The 15,834-nt window shown below is 47.4% G+C and overlaps 1 protein-coding gene across 13 annotated transcripts in view; it reads left to right on the top strand.

Moving 5' to 3' along the window:
* Nucleotides 1-163: 163 nt before the first annotated feature.
* LOC149337857 (uncharacterized) overlaps nt 164-15,834 on the top strand; it is a 111,588-nt gene continuing 95,917 nt past the window's right edge. For 3 of the 13 annotated variants that reach the window (XM_089553579.1, XM_089553569.1, XM_089553574.1), the window contains exons 1-2: nt 164-342; nt 7,453-7,520. The gene's annotated coding sequence lies outside the window, so the exon portion shown is untranslated. Of the gene's footprint in view, nt 343-7,405; nt 7,521-15,834 lie in introns of all 13 variants that reach the window. The other 10 variants (XM_089553578.1, XM_089553568.1, XM_089553570.1 and 7 more) reach the window with 5 other exon arrangements.

Genomic DNA, 15,834 nt, shown 5'->3' with positions numbered 1-15,834 from the left:
TCGGGGGTTGCCTTGGCGTCGTCCACAGGCCATGTGCAGTGCTGCTGGGCAAATAGGGCGGTGACGTCATCGCAGAAACGCGCTCTTGGCGAGACGGTGCCTCGCTTAATCTCGCTGTTATTGACTCCGACACGGCGGCCGCTCGGCTATCGCCTCTTATCGGGCTCAGCACATTTCCCTTGCGCTGTCGCAATGTCGGCGCGCGGTGAAAATATTGTTTCCGCGTGGAGCGCGATTAGAGGCCGCTTAAAACTGTGCCGATAAAAGTCGCGCGGCATGGTCGGACTCATCTCTGTCCGGGGATTCCGTAGGACGCTCTTGCCACACCTCGGAGGACTGCAGGTGAGGTTCCGCTCTCTGAATGTTCGCGCTGGTTCCTGGCAGCGGTGTTGTCAGCGAAATTTTGCTAGACAGTACTCATCCTCCCTAGTGTTAGCGGAAGGTAACGTCTAGTGTAGACGGTGGTAAGAATCTGCTGGAGAACTCGTGGCAGGGCAGTGCCCTTAAGATACAAGTTCAGCGTTCCAAGTTAGTTAATGCAGTTTGCATTTAAAACGAACATTTCGCATCGTACTGTGTTGAGTTTCAAGGATTAGTTAGTAGAAATACAGAGAGAGTAAGCACTGAGCCTGACAAAACCTGCCACCGACTCGTTTCAAAGGGACCCGTTGCAGTGGCCAGGCTTTTTATCGTTAGACAGCGGGGATAGTGCATCTGCCGAGCAAGCGCCAGCTGCATGCGAGGCAGTGCATGCCTCCCTACCTGACGGAGACCAGGAGGATATCCTGACGGCGCGTACAGAAAGTCGAAATTTGTACGGTCCCCGTATGATGACTTACCTGTCATGGATAGTCTGTCCATGACAGGTAAGTCATCATACGGTATGACTTACCGGATACGGAGACCACACGGAAGGATGCTTTCCACATCCTTCCAGTACAACATGGACTCCGTGCTACTAAGTTCCACACGGGCGAGGAACATTTCTGGGGAGGAAGTATGGAAGACCGCGGGTTCACTCACTGTACTTGATAAGGTAAGACGAAGCCCAGGGGCAGTGTTGTTTATGGCTGTGCACAGATTGACATAGGAGGATATGCGGACTTTACCACATCCCGAGCCGGGAGGTGGGCTTTTTAAAATTCTGATCTTGCTGCCTGGGGGGGGGGGGGGGGGGGGGGGGCACATTCGAGCAGTGCGCGAGCCACCTTTCCAGAAAAATTCTTGAGCGAGTTATCCTTCCAGACCGAAGCGAAACAAGGTGCTTAAAATTTTTATTCGATGCTCTTCGGCGAATGTTTTCCTGAAACAAATTTTGGGGCGTCGTTTCCGCGAAGGAGAGAATCGCTCCTCCTCGGACGATGTTCTGGCTGAGGGGCGTCAGTGCGGTTGCTGACGCCACAGCGATGCTGAAGTGGCAAGCTCGGCATCCTTGTGGAGCTACCATATAAGTGGAGTAGCTAGCAATGGCGGCTTGAGAGCACTACGAGAAGCATCCATTCCTATTTAAAGGAGTTCTAGTGGAACAGTTGAGAAAAATGGCTGTAACCCCCTCTCTAATGCACACGTCCCGCCACATTCATCCATGCACAGCCTTTCTCAAGAGGAGCGCCTTCACAGTGAAGTTGTAAAATTCAGCCTTTTCCCTGTGGCTGCTTCAGCGGCGGAGACGAGCGGGAGTCGGACGACGGCATTGGGCAGTCAGTGTGTGGAGAGAGCGAATAACAGAAAGACGACACAATATCCCTTGTGTCCCGACGAAAAACCCGCCGGCCTGCTTGTGCATACAATCTTTCGGACGTCCGGCCAGACCTGCCGCAAGCTATCTGATTACGGCATGCTTCGAGTTCGAGAAAAACTTTGCGAAAATTACTCATCAAAATTAAATTATATTCGGAGCGACGAAATAAAAATTTATGAATTTGTAAAAGATAGCGAGATAACACATTTGCTTTAAGATCAATGTCTGCTCTTCACAAAAACGGCGTTTTACGTAATTTGAACCAGGGATAGAAGAGAAGCGGCGCTCCGGAGCTGGGTGGAGACCAACAAAATATAGTTTCCCGTCATGTGGCGCTCCTTGGACTATTTTTAAACTCCGACCTAGTGGATATTATTTCAGAATTTTGCAATTTTAAAATATTCCATGCAGTATTACGTGCGTTTCGCTAAGCTGTAGAGGGGGTTACGAAACAACCGATCCAGTTTTTTGTAGCAACGTATCTCCTATCGGGTCTTTTTTTTTTCGAACTTTATGGAAAGCCCACGAAATACGAAAAAAATGAGGTGATTGCGCTCTACTGCTGTCACGTTGTAGCGTTTCCAAACGGGTTGTGCAAGGCAAACACGCCGATTGCCTCGAAGGACCCTCTCGGCATAGTCATCACATTCTTCCTGAATATGAAAAGCATGCTCTGTGATTTGGGGTGATAGGCCGACCTTCGACAGCCAATTCAGATGGAGCTTTCTCTGAGTCACCCCACATAACAAGCAAAAAAAAAATTGCTGGTGGTTTAACTTGGCTTAAACCAGGTGTGTAGGCGAAAGCTTCAAAACGTTGTGCACACTCCTCTCTGCTTCCTCTCTGCTTCGTCAGCCCATTTGTCGGACTATGCACTCCGTCATTCCATAGGTTACATCAATACTCGCCATTGCATCCTTAGTGCCCATTTGATGGCCGCATTTTATCTTCGTTTTTTTTCTTTTACCTCTTCCACGCTGCTCTCCTTCTGTCTTTATCTCCCAAATTCCCCTCCCTACGCAGAGTAGCATGCCAGCGATTTTTTAACGCCGGCTAAATTCTCTGTAACATTTCATTAAAGAGTCTCCTGTTCTCGGCTTCGCGTTGCCGCTTGAGCCGAGCGAGCCGCCGAGCGACGACGGCTCCGGCTCTTCCGCTGCTCCGGCTCTTCGTCCGCTGCAAAATGCCGCCGAGACACGGCAGCGGCGCGCTCATATAGCAGCCGCGCGGCACACGTGGCTGGTCCGTGACGTCACATCAAGACGTCACTCAAGTGACCACCCATATGTCTAACTTTGACCTTGACTTGACCTTTAGATTGAGGTGGGTCAACCTCAACCTTGGTCGGACCTTTAAGGATATGAACCACCTTGGTGTAGCACCCGGCTATGCACCACGGCTGTACTATGGTTTGGCCTCTAACTCAGCTGAAGGTCAAATTTGCACGGTCCGCGACTGAAGCCCGATGTCTCCTATTGAAGCCAAGGCAGCCTCGGTTTTTTTTATCTGCAGCCCAATGAACTCATGTTTCGTTCGTCGTCTGCCGGCGCTGCAGTACGGTAGCGCAATCGCGTCGTTTTTAGATATCGTGAAATGCTGGAAAATTAAGACCCACGTAGGAGATACGTTGCTACAAAAAACTGGATCGATTATTTCGTAACCCCCTCGACAGCTTCCCGAAACGCACGTGACCCTCAAGTGAATATTAGTAGTAGCGAATTCTTCATGTGTGGAATGCCAGGGTGCGTATACATACGGGCCTTCACAAGCAACAGGGGGCTTGCGGGGCAGTCCACGGCAGCGTGGGACACGTCACAACATGCGCACTGTCAGGGAACACCATGAGTAAAGTAAAACTAAGGAATTAACGGGGAACAAAATGGAGAAAAGTAAAGAAATTAAGCATACACCTAGGATAACAGACGACGTCTTTCCGGCTGTCTAAAGAGAAAACACTGACTGGCAAGTCATTCAGAACATCAGGCACATAGGAAGCTCGAATACGTTCCCCATATCTAGTCGGCATTCTTACAGTACCCATGTCTGGTACGCAATGTTCGAGTAGGGACATATGAGAGGCAGAATTGATGATTCCACAGATACCTAAGGATGATATTTTTTTAAAGTAACAAGGTGAACTAGGACATACGACAGCTCGAAAAATAGAGAGACTGGAATTGTTCGTAATCGCCACACCATACATCATTGCGCGAGTTATAGATTTTAGTAATCAATCAACCATGTTGCGATAAAAGCACAGAACAGACGTAAGTAGTAAAAGAAGTTTTTTTGTGAGCTCTTGCATGCCCTCTTTCACGTTGTTATTGAAAGAAAGTGTCGTCCTCCATAGCGCAGCACACTGTACGCTAATGCGACGTGCTATTTGTCAGTTTATTTGTCGCTCTTAGTGGTACAGGTATCACTGGGAAAGAGAGGACGCAGGGAAAAAAAGCTGCTTGAATGCAACTTGAGAGGCGACCTGCGCCCACACTGCTGAGGCAACGTATTGCCGCAGTTGTTTGTTTACAGGTGAGGCAGTCGAAAAAAAAAATAAACTCTCAACATGAATGGAATATTTACAGTGGCATTTCCACATTAGTAAAACAATCGCAACAAAAAACGTCATAAACACTCAAAACCAAAAGCATCACATCATCCAGGTGTAGAACATAATGGGAATTCACACGTGTTACAGCTTTAGTCACAGTTCAGAACAAGTTCTAGTTAAACGTCTTCGAAAAGGCTCTTCACTATGATGTCTCTTAGCGATATGTGTGTATTTTCTAAAATGTTCAGGCATTTTGCAGAATAAAAGATAATGATTGCATACAGTATTTGGTCCGACAAAAAGGCAGTGACCAAGGAAAATGAGAGTGGTTATCATAGACGGTTGGATAGCGAGATATTTTTAGAAGCGAAAGAGTGGTTTCACTTTTAGTAAAAACCGCAGTTATGCACATTCATAGCAATCCGAAAGGAAACAAAGAAGTTTGGTTTGGTTTATTGGGGTCCCAAAGCGACTGAGGCTATGAGGGACGCCGTAGTGAAGGGCTCCGGAAATTTCGACCACCTGGGGTTCTTTAACGTGCACTGACATCGCACAGCACACGGGCCTCTGGAATTTCGCCTTCAAGAAATTCGGCCGCCGCGTCTTGCGGGTCAGCAGCCGAGCGCCACTGAGCCACCGCGGCGGGGCGGAAAGAAAGAAGTGATCTTTAGAATGCCAAATGTAATCAAGTATGGATGTGTGCGGGTCTGCCACGATACGTTTGCTGTGAGTCTAATTGCCCGCTTTTGTACTGTTATTAGTTTGGACATGTGCTGGATCGTCGTTCCCCAAACTGTGAGACAGTAAGTCAGTGATGGGAGAAAGAATGCTTGATAAATGAGGACCACCTTTACTCGAGACGGAAGTGTGTCCCTATGTTGGCAAATAAGACCGTTGAAGCGATTCAGTTGTTTCCGAACATGATTGACCTGTTCGTCTCTGATGAGGCACTCTGAGAAGATTACTCCTAAGCATTTTATATTTTACATGATTGCAATTGTTTTGCCTCCTAGTGAGAGGGTGAAATTGGTGTGAACAGTTTTGTTTCTTGTTCGGAATAAGACGGTCTTCGTTTTTTCAGAATTCACTTTCAGATGATTATTTCTTGACCACTCGTGAAAATACTCCAAGGAACTTATTGGCTCGCGAAAATAATTCGGCTTCTGTGCTACCCGACAACAGCGCTGTAATATCGTCAGCAAAGCCCACAAGGTCAACGGCAGGGGTAAAAAAGATATTGATGTAAACAAGGAATAATAAGAGCCCCATTATGCTGCCCTGGGGAACACCAGGCAGAAGTGGTTCAAGGCTCGATAACTTCTTATTGTGAGAACCCATTTGTCTGCGATGAGCTAAAATATGAGCAGAGACAAAGTGGCTCCCCTTCCGAGGTGTTTCAGTTTTTGTAGCAGCAGATTATGGTTAAGTCGAATGCTTTTGAAAAATCGACATAAATGCCAAGGACCAGACATTTCTTCTCAAAAGCTTTAATTATTAGCTTTTTTTGTTTAATCAAAGCTGTCTCTGTCTATTTTTTAGGTCTAAGACCAAACTGTTGGTCCGACAGGACAACCTGCTTCTCTAAAAGTTTAGTTATTCTGGAACAAATAATTTTTTCTAAACCCTTCGATAACACATGCAGGATCGAGATGGGCTGGTAATTTGATCAATCTGGTGTGTCGCCTCTTTTATGAATGGCAATAAATTTTGCGACTTGCATTTCTCTCTGAAAGACCCCTGCAGCGAGAGCAATGTTTCGTTTCGTTTATGGGGTTTAACGTCCCAAAGCGACTAAGGCTATGAGAGACGCTGTAGTGGAGGGCTCCGGAAATTTCGACCACCTGGAGTTCTTAAACGTGCACTGACATCGCACAGTAGACGGGGCTCTAGAATTTCTCCTCCAACGAAATTCAACCACCGCGGCCAGGATCGAACTCGCGTCTTTCGGGTCAGCAGCCGAGCACCATAACCACTGAGCCACCGCGGCGGCTAGAGAGAGAGCAATATTGTAAATGTTAGTTCACGGTGCAGCAAGTAAGTCAATAATAAACTTGAAAGGTTTTTGCGGAATCCATCTTTGTCCTCTGCACTGCTACATTTTAGGTTAGTAAAAACTGTTACGACTTCATCTTCATTTGTGGGAAAAAGGAATATAGACTCGGCAACAGTTGGTGTTCGTAAAGCGTAACCGGGAGTCGGTGCGGTGGAAGAGAGCAGGGCTTTTGTCATGCTTGAAAAATGTTCATTAAATGCATTTGACAGATCGTCTCCGGTAATGACGATGCCGTCTTTCATTGCTGAGGTGACAGGAGATTTGGGATTTCGGTTTAATAGTTTATTAAGTTTGCATCATTTCGCGCTCATATTTTTGCCAGACATGGATGAGGAAGTGCTGTTGAAGTAAATAAATTTCGCGGATTTTTTAGCTCTCGGTTAAGAGAATTGCGGTATTTCTTGTATTTCTCTAGCTTTGACGGGTCACGGGAGTTAATAAACTGTGCAAAGAGCTTCTCTTTAACCTTTATTTTGCGCAGTAGATCTTGCGTTAACCAGGGCTTTTTAGCTTTTTGTTTGCGAGGACGATGAACCAAGAAGCACTTATCGTACACTGACTTTAGTTTGTCAACCAGGATGCTGTATGCGTCATTCGCATCTTTTGAGCACATCACATCATACCATCTAGCTGCATACATATCAGTTCGGAAGCGTTCCAGGGTTATCATATCTATGCGCTGATAGCTATTGAAAACTGTTTGCCGGGCAGAATTGGACCTTGCAGCAGGAATGAAAGAGAAGGTTGGAATGTGGTCAAACATAATTGCGCTTTTGAAAAGACGGGACAAAACAGGGACGACACAAACTCTCGTGCGCAAACTGTCAACTGAAGTTTTATTGCGATGAACACACATGTATAAGCTTCCCGTCTTAACATAAATCACCAAAAAAACGGAGTTAAGTAGCAGTTTTTCAATCACGTCAACAAGCATCAAAAAAAGAGATTTTGTTCCAGCTGATTTGATTACAATCGTTCGCACTGATCCAAGAGTTGCCTTTCCTGTTTGGAAAGCAAAAGCAAGGGGTCACTTACAAAGGTCCCTTTTCCCGATTCCATGCAGTAGGCTTCCCACAGCTCCCTGATTGTCTTATCTCTGGATTTCAGCAGAACTGTTGTCTGTAGGAAGTGGGGTTTGCAGCTATCGCACCTGGCGCAGTGCGTCGCCAGATTTCCAGGTGAGTTAATCTGGCATGTGGAATGTGGTCACTTATGTCTGATAGAAGTGTGCCAGCCTTTGCATTGGAGATTTCCGAGTAAGTAACTATAATATCCACAGAGGAAGATGTAGAGCAGGTTAGGCGAGTGGGAGCATTGATAAGGTTGGAAAGCCCGTACGCATCAAAGAGGGACATAATTTCTGTTTGTCGCGTCGAGATGCTTTTCATGTCAACGTTCACGGCGCCCGCTAAGACCAGTGATTGTCGATGGGTGGACACATAATCAAAGAGGCTTTCAAGCATATCAAGCACTTTTCGAAACTATCGTCTGGGGGGCCGGTATAATACAGTGTATACTTCGCGATCATGCTAAACAAAGAATAGGTTGGGGCAACCAAAAAGGAAATAAAAATAATAAGCCCCTGCCTGCACCACATACGTACAACAGGCTTAACCCAATTCAAAAATAAAAGAATAGGCCCGTGGGCAAATTGTAATTTCACCACCCGTAGGTGGAAAAGTAAAAGAAAAGGGAAAAGCTACTATAGCGACCCACAGCCGGGGGGGCGGGCCCGGGGAGACTCCCCTGGTCTCCCCTGGGAAATAGCGGAAGGGATGGACAAATGGAAGGGAAGAATGGTTGAGGGAATGGGTTGGGACAAAGGCTAGGAATGGGGACAGCGAGGTTTTTGTTGCGAAAGCAATACTGCTCGCAGTTTGAGCCCTTCAGCGTCGTCCCGGCGGTGTAACCACGTTTGACCTTTAGCATGACCTCCGCTGTGACGTCACGCCAGACGGAGAGAGACAGAGCCCCAACTCGTCTCGTCGCGGTCGTCCCAGCGTAACCACGGTGTGCCGAGCAGCAGCTGTGCGCCACTGCCGCGAGGAGGCGCTCGCTGTGATTACGTCACGCCAGACGGAGAGAGACAGAGCCCCAACTCGTCTCGTCGCGGTCGTCCCAGCGTAACCACGGTGTGCCGAGCAGCAGCTGCGCGCCACTGCCGCGAGGAGGCGCTCGCTGTGATGACGTCACGCCAGACGGAGAGAGACAGAGCCCCAACTCGTCTCGTCGCGGTCGTCCCAGCGTAACCACGGTGTGCCGAGCAGCAGCTGCGCGCCACTGCCGCGAGGAGGCGCTCGCTGTGATTACGTCACGCCAGACGGAGAGAGACAGAGCCCCAACTCGTCTCGTCGCGGTCGTCCCAGCGTAACCACGGTGTGCCGAGCAGCAGCTGCGCGCCACTGCCGCGAGGAGGCGCTCGCTGTGATTACGTCACGCCAGACGGAGAGAGACAGAGCCCCAACTCGTCTCGTCGCGGTCGTCCCAGCGTAACCACGGTGTGCCGAGCAGCAGCTGCGCGCCACTGCCGCGAGGAGGCGCTCGCTGTGATGACGTCACGCCAGACGGAGAGAGACAGAGCCCCAACTCGTCTCATCGCGGTCGTCCCAGCGTAACCACGGCGCGCCGAGCAGCAGCTGCGCGCCGCTGCCGCGAGGAGGCGCTCGCTACGATGACGTCACCCCAGACGGAGATATATCGGGCTACGACCCGGCTCGTCGCAGTCGTCCCGGCGTAACCACGCTGTGCGTTTCAGCCAGGCCATGCCGTCCGACATGCACAAGGCAAGGCTGTAACGATTCGCTCAAGCTAGGAAACGACGGCGGCCTGAAGAAACGGATGAAGTTGCTTTCGCAATTTCCGGGCTTAAGCAAGCTGAGCCTCTGCCAATTTTTTGTTCACATCCTTCGATTATCTCGACTCCATTGCTGGCCTGCCTCGCCAGGGCACGAAGAGCATCGAGATTGCCGAATGGTGCGGCCCCACTCACGGGATGCCCGACCACCCACCACACGCAGCGGGCTCCGACCGTCGGAGATAGGAAAACCTAACACGGGGTCAGCAGCTACCTGGGGCCCCTCCACGACGCTAGGGGGCTTTTCCAACCAGCCGGCTACTGACCGTCGAGTGCTTTTCGCGGTTTTTCACACACCGGAAGTACGTGTGATGTGGTCCAGCCAGTAGAGGCTTATTTCGTGACCTAACACCTCCGCGGGGACCCATCTGGGCTTCCAACCAACCAACCAGGCACTTATTTCCGCCCCTAGCTTGCTCTTCTCCTACTGAGGAGGGAGTGTTCAAGGCCGGGCGACCGGGCCACTAACCAATAACGTGGCTTAGGGTGAGAATGCCCGGGCCTACTCCACCGGTAACATCGACAGTTTTTACCAGACTCTTTCGAGGTCGTACTAGGCCCCCATCCCCCGGCGTCCCGCAAAGGCCATTACAGCCCTGCGGCCGGCCATCGTAAGGCCGCTTCCCCGAGGCGCCGTTTCAGAGCCTGGCTACTATACCCCCCCCCCCCCCCCCCCCCCCCGCGCGGACCCAGTTCCTCCGTAACCAGAAACCGGCGCGTCGGTAGCCAGACTTGCACGCCCCCGCGTGCGGAGGGAAGTAGCATGCATCTGAAACCTTTCGCTTTTTGGACATGCCTTCCGGGTCGGATTTCCTGGGTCCAACATGAGTATAAACCCAGGCCTGCCTCCACTCAGGCATCGGACCTCACGCGCACCACTGGCCCTCACAGTGCCCTGGGAGTCGCTGCCACTCCCATGGGGTTTTGCATCCCCAGAGGATGGTTCCCGGCCGTCCCATCCCCACTGCTGGCGTTCCACCGGAACAAAGCCTAGCAGCCGAAGCCCGTATCCGGTGGCGGAAGGGGCACGAGCAATCATGCTCAACAGTTTGCATTACATAATCGCAGTAGATAAAGTTAACTGCTTGACTTCTGTGCGAGTACTACTTGGATTGAAACACCGCCACCTTTGCGGTCAGGTCTATTCAGGGCAAAATGCGTATAGCCCTCTAAAATTAAATAGTTCGATTCTTCGTGATACCAGGTTTCTGTGAACATTACGGCTTCAAAGGAAAATTTATGAGTGGAAAAGTGACTGTATTTCATCTTTCTTATTGCTTACCGATCGGCAATTCAAATGAAAAATCTTCAGCAGCTTCTCAGAAATCTTTAAAAAAAATCTACCATGCTTTCTATATAAATTCGGAATAATACTCTAATTGGGCATAGCGGGCAGGTATTTTGCGCTGCAGGCCACATACGTTAGACTCTTCCAAGACATAATTAAATCGAAATGAACTCCCACATAATGGACACTTGAAAGTTATTGGATAGGCGATTGGTTTCTTTTATGGGGTTTAACGTCCCAAAGCGACTCAGGTTATGGGTAACGCCGTAGTGAAGGGCTCCGGAAATTTCGACCAACTGGAGTTCTTTAGCGACACAAGCGAAACACAGGACGTAGTGGAAGAAACAAGAGACGACAGGAGCGCTCCTGTCGTCTCCCGTTTCTTCCACTACGTCCTGTGTTTCGCGCCGCTTTAAGATGAGTCCGTTCCAGCTGGCCCAGTTTTCTGTATTCTAGCATTTTGCCTCCACCGAAATGCGACCGCCACCAATGGGATCGAACCTGCGTCTTTCGGGACAGCAGCTGAGCAGCATAAGCACTGAGCTACCGCGGCGGCTTTTAAAGTTTCAAGTTTATTTTACCACAACGCAAAATTGATACATGAGATGTGGTAGGGAAGGCGGAAAAAAAAAGCTACACATTAGTCGCTTGACTAGCCCCATCTCCCAAAAACTGACAGCGGACTCTTTAACAGAGATGAGTAGCAAAGATTCACACAACAAATATCACAACTGTGGTGCTAGTTTGCAAACAGTAGACATAAAATGCAAACCCTATAACATAAAAAATTGGAATAAACAGCGAAAGATTAGCAAGCATTATACAAAAAGTGAATACAAGTCAAGTTTAGAAAGTGAACGCAATTTGTCTATTGTTAGGTGGTATTTATTTAAAATCTGTGGAATGCTAGACTGAACCATCTGAAATTTATAATTTGTGCAAGATCCTGGAGTATGCTAGAGTTCTGCGTGCGCCTCACTGAGCGTAAAGATGTGTTACTTTTCCAATTTGGCAATGTTGTCAGACTATGTGTGCTTCTACGTATTTCAGATTTAGGTGTTGACAGTAGCTTAGTCATACAAATTCTGTAATTCCACGATTTTGAGTTTAGTGAACAATGTAGATGTGTGGGTATCACAAGGCTGCTTTGAAATCACTCGTAGAGCTTTTTTTTTAAATTATTATTATGCTATGCAATGCCTTCATGGCGACATTTTCCCATACTAGATGGCAGTAGCGCCAATGCGATTCAAGCAGGGCTACATATATTAGACGGTTTCGGTGGACCGGGAGTAAAAAATGCACTTCCTTAGCATACCTAAAGCCTTCCGGTGTTTAGAGCGGAGGTAGTCAGTGTGATGGTCCCAAAGCAGACATTAATTAAATATTACTCCCATGGATTTATCATCAGGAGAGATTTCAATAACAGTGTCATTTAAGTGTAGGATATAACCAAAGTTACGTGGGACAGATTTTGGACGGAATAAGAGAGCTTTTGTTTTAGAATAATTTATTAGTAACGAATTACCGTGCGATCATGCACTAGGTTTACTGAGAATAAGATTTCCACGCTTTATTAGGTCATTAGCATCTGTTCTTGTGAAAAAGATACTTGCGTCATCTGCATACATAATATATAATTAGCGGAATTTTCAATGTTTACAAGATCGTTTATATATATAATGAACAAGAGCGGCCCCAGGATGCTGCCTTGGGAACTCTACGCATAATATCGCGGGCAGTTGATAATTCTCAGTCAACGCAAACGGATTGATACCTTCCTGGCTCCTTAACAAATGAGCTGTTATACCCCCAATTTCATTTGAAAAAAAAAAGTTTTCTAACATAGTAGTGTGATTTATTCTGTCGAAGGCTATCGAGAAACCGATAAAGATACCTAGTGTTAGCAGTTTATTCTCAATATTGCGTAGTATAATTTTTTTTTTGGTGTAACAAACCTACCTCTGTTATAAACCAGGTCTGACGCTATACTGAGCTGAAGTAATAAGGTTTGGTTTGGTTTATTGGTTTATTGGGGTTTAACGTCCCAAAGCGACTGAGGCTATGAGAGACGCCATAGTGAAGGGCTCCGGAAATTTCGACCACCTGGGGTTCTTTAACGTGCACTGACATCGCACAGCACACGGGCCTCTAGAATTTCGCCTTCAAGAAATTCAGCCGCCACGGCCGGGATCGAACCCGCGTCTTTCGGGTCAGCAGCCGAGCGCCGTAACCACTGAGCCACCGCGGCGGGGCGAAGTAATAAGGGAATGCCTTTCGTGGAAGGTGAAGAGTCTAGACTGAATGTTTTTTTTTTTTTCCAACGGCTTCGAAAACAACGGCAAAATAGATATAGGCCTATAGTTACCTAAATTATTTTGTTCACAGCTTTTGATCAAGATTATCACTTTTACTGTCTTCATTTTCTGAGGAAATATTAAGGTACGTAAAACAGGATTGCAGATATGCGTTATTCATGGAGTGATATTGCGTAGCACGAAAATGGCTGGTTGCATTTTCAAGTATCGTGTAACTGACTCACCAACGACCCTCATGCGAACTCACGGTATTGAAACATTACAGCTGCGCCGGAAAATTCAAAGACTGAAACTACTTTTCTTACTAAAAAACCATAAACTGTCTATGAATGCAGACCCCTTCCTTAAACCTAACACTACGCGCCAAACACGAAATCATCATACACAGTCATTAACCCCTTACAGTGCTAGGATTAACGCCTTTAAATACTCATTTTTTCCACGCATCATTGAGGAGTGGAACAGGTGTCCGCCAGAGCTCTTAACCAGAGCTGATTCTTTTGACTCAATGTTTTCTTCACAGCATTTAATTTGAGAGCCATTTATTTCTACGTTTACTTTTTGTATTTTGCATCTGAGCCTTGTATTTATTGCTGTATTTTGTGTTACAACTTGTATTTAACATTTTTCAATTTTGCTAAACCTGTTCTTTTTTGCATATATTATGTATTCGCCCCTCCTGCTTGTGCCTACTGTAGGCCTGCAGTATGTTCTAAATAAATAAATAAATAAATGCCTCCAATATCTTCACATTTGGTTCTTAAGTGCAATAAATGCGTTAAAGTCCTTGCTGGTGTCTTTTGGAGTTAATAATAATGATGATTGAGAAGGAAGTCTGAAATAATTATGTATAACAGGATTGTGGGAACTCTGAGGAAAAGGTGCGAAATATTCGTTGAAAACATTTGCTCCCATCTCTCTCCATCGGGGTCCCTTTAGTTTTGTGTTACCTATAGTTAACTCTTCCAAATTCAGAAGTCTGGTTACGAGAAAAGATAACCGAAGAAAGCTGCTTGATACCATCAAACATGTTAGAGAAGCAGTTGCGTTTTGCATTCCGAAGTATTTTGTTTAGATGATTTCTGTGTTTTTTTAAATGCCTGTAATGCATCCACATAGCGGTTTTTCAGAAGTGTGCTGTACAGTTTATTCTTTTCATTTATCATTTTCAAGTCCGGCGTCATTCACAGTTCACGTGCTCGACCCAGCCGACCCAAAGGGACTATATTCATGTCCTGAACAAAAGCTGATGGTACCTATATACAACCAGGTCCTTTATGCTTCTCTACAATTAGATAAATTGGCAAATGGTCACTGATGGATACTTGAGTTGTACCTGCACGTAAACTTTCTAGTGGCATATTTGTAAGAAAAACATCGATAAGTGTAGCAGTGTTCGAAGTTATGCGCGTAAGAACAGTGAGCACATTTGTTATGAAATATGAATCAAGAAGTGTGGACAGTTCGATTTAACTGGTGGTTCTCTGCAGCATATCAATATTGATGTCGCCGCCAAGCACTAATGTGTATGGGTCGAGACAAATGAAGAATGTTCATCTAACAGCAATAAAAACCTGTAAAAGACAACAAGAGTAATGCTCCCTGATTTAACACAAACCATTTCTGAATCAGGCTCGGAATTAGAAAATTCTTCAATGCATTCGTAACTTATCCCTTCTTTCAAATATAAGCAACACCTCCACCTCTTTTTGTTTTCCTATTTAAAAAATACTGATGTATCCTTCGAGATGAAAATCATTTGAAAACCAAGCATCTGTACACGATAGCTGTGAATGCACTGTTCATGTTTAAAAAAAAACGAAATTCATCGTATTTCCTCAGCCTCATCATCATCATCAGCCTGACTACGCCCACTGCAAGGCAAAGGCCACTCCCATCTCTCTCCAATTTACCCTGACTGTCATGCACCGCAGCCTCACTACTCGACGAGGCTGAGACCCCGAATACAACCTGCTCTACGAGAACGAGAACAAGTGACCTTGAAATTAGGGTTGACGGTCACGCGGTTACTGCCTTGGTTGACACGGGAGCTGACTATTCTGTCATGAGCGGGCCACTCGCTGTCCGACTCAGGAAGGTAACAACAACTCGGGATGGCCCGCTGATCCGCACCGCAGGTGGCAACCTGATTACGCCGTCAGGATGCTGCACCGCGAGAGTTACAGTAAATGGGCGAACCTATGGTACAACCTTCCTGGTCCTACAGCAATGCTCGCGAGACGTGATTTTGGGAATGGACTGCCTGAATGAACATCGGGCGATCATCGACCTTCGATCTAAGTCGATCAAGCTTTCCACGGACAAAGCCATATCTGCCGCGACGACAGCGACTCATCCCGTTCCCTTAAACGTCCTCGACGAAGCATTGAGCGTGCCGCCCCGATCAAGTGTCGTCGCCTGCATAGGTACTGGAGACATCGAAACTTCCGAAGGCGTCGTCGAGGGGAACACCCAGTCACTCCTGGATCGAGGATCGAGGAAGGGGAGTCGCCCAAATCCGGAATGGCCAAGTGCAAGTGCTGCTAACCAACTTCACCGAATAATACCGGCATCTAAACAAATGTACGACGATTGATTTTCTCGACGAGCTGGCAGACATCAGAGACATATTTGCCCTACCCTACCAACCCGCAGAACCATCTGACCAAGGCCATCAACCCACGTTTGATATCAACCCAACATCACCCCGGAGGAGACAAGACCAAATACGCAGTCTTCTTCAAAGGTACAGCGGCTGCTTCTCATCAGCATCGAATGTGCGACGAACCCGGCTTGCCAAGCACCGCATTGTCACAGAAGAACACGCCCGACCACTGCGGCAGAGCCCCTATCGCGTGCCGCCGCTAGAACGCCAATCTATCCGCAGGCAAGTTGAGGAAATGCTTCGTGACGACGTCATCCAGCCATCTAGGAGCCCCTGGGCAGCACCAGTCGTCTTAGTGAAAAAGAAAGACGGCACCCTTCGCTTCTGCGTCGATTACCGCCGCCTGAACAGCATTACGAAGAAGGAT

This window comes from Amblyomma mixtum, chromosome 7 (genome assembly GCF_055824585.1).
Source record: "Amblyomma mixtum isolate Tamu chromosome 7, ASM5582458v1, whole genome shotgun sequence".
Taxonomy (NCBI): domain Eukaryota; kingdom Metazoa; phylum Arthropoda; class Arachnida; order Ixodida; family Ixodidae; genus Amblyomma; species Amblyomma mixtum.
The sequence above is the reverse complement of the archived record's forward strand: the minus strand, read 5'-3'. Positions and strand labels throughout refer to the sequence as shown.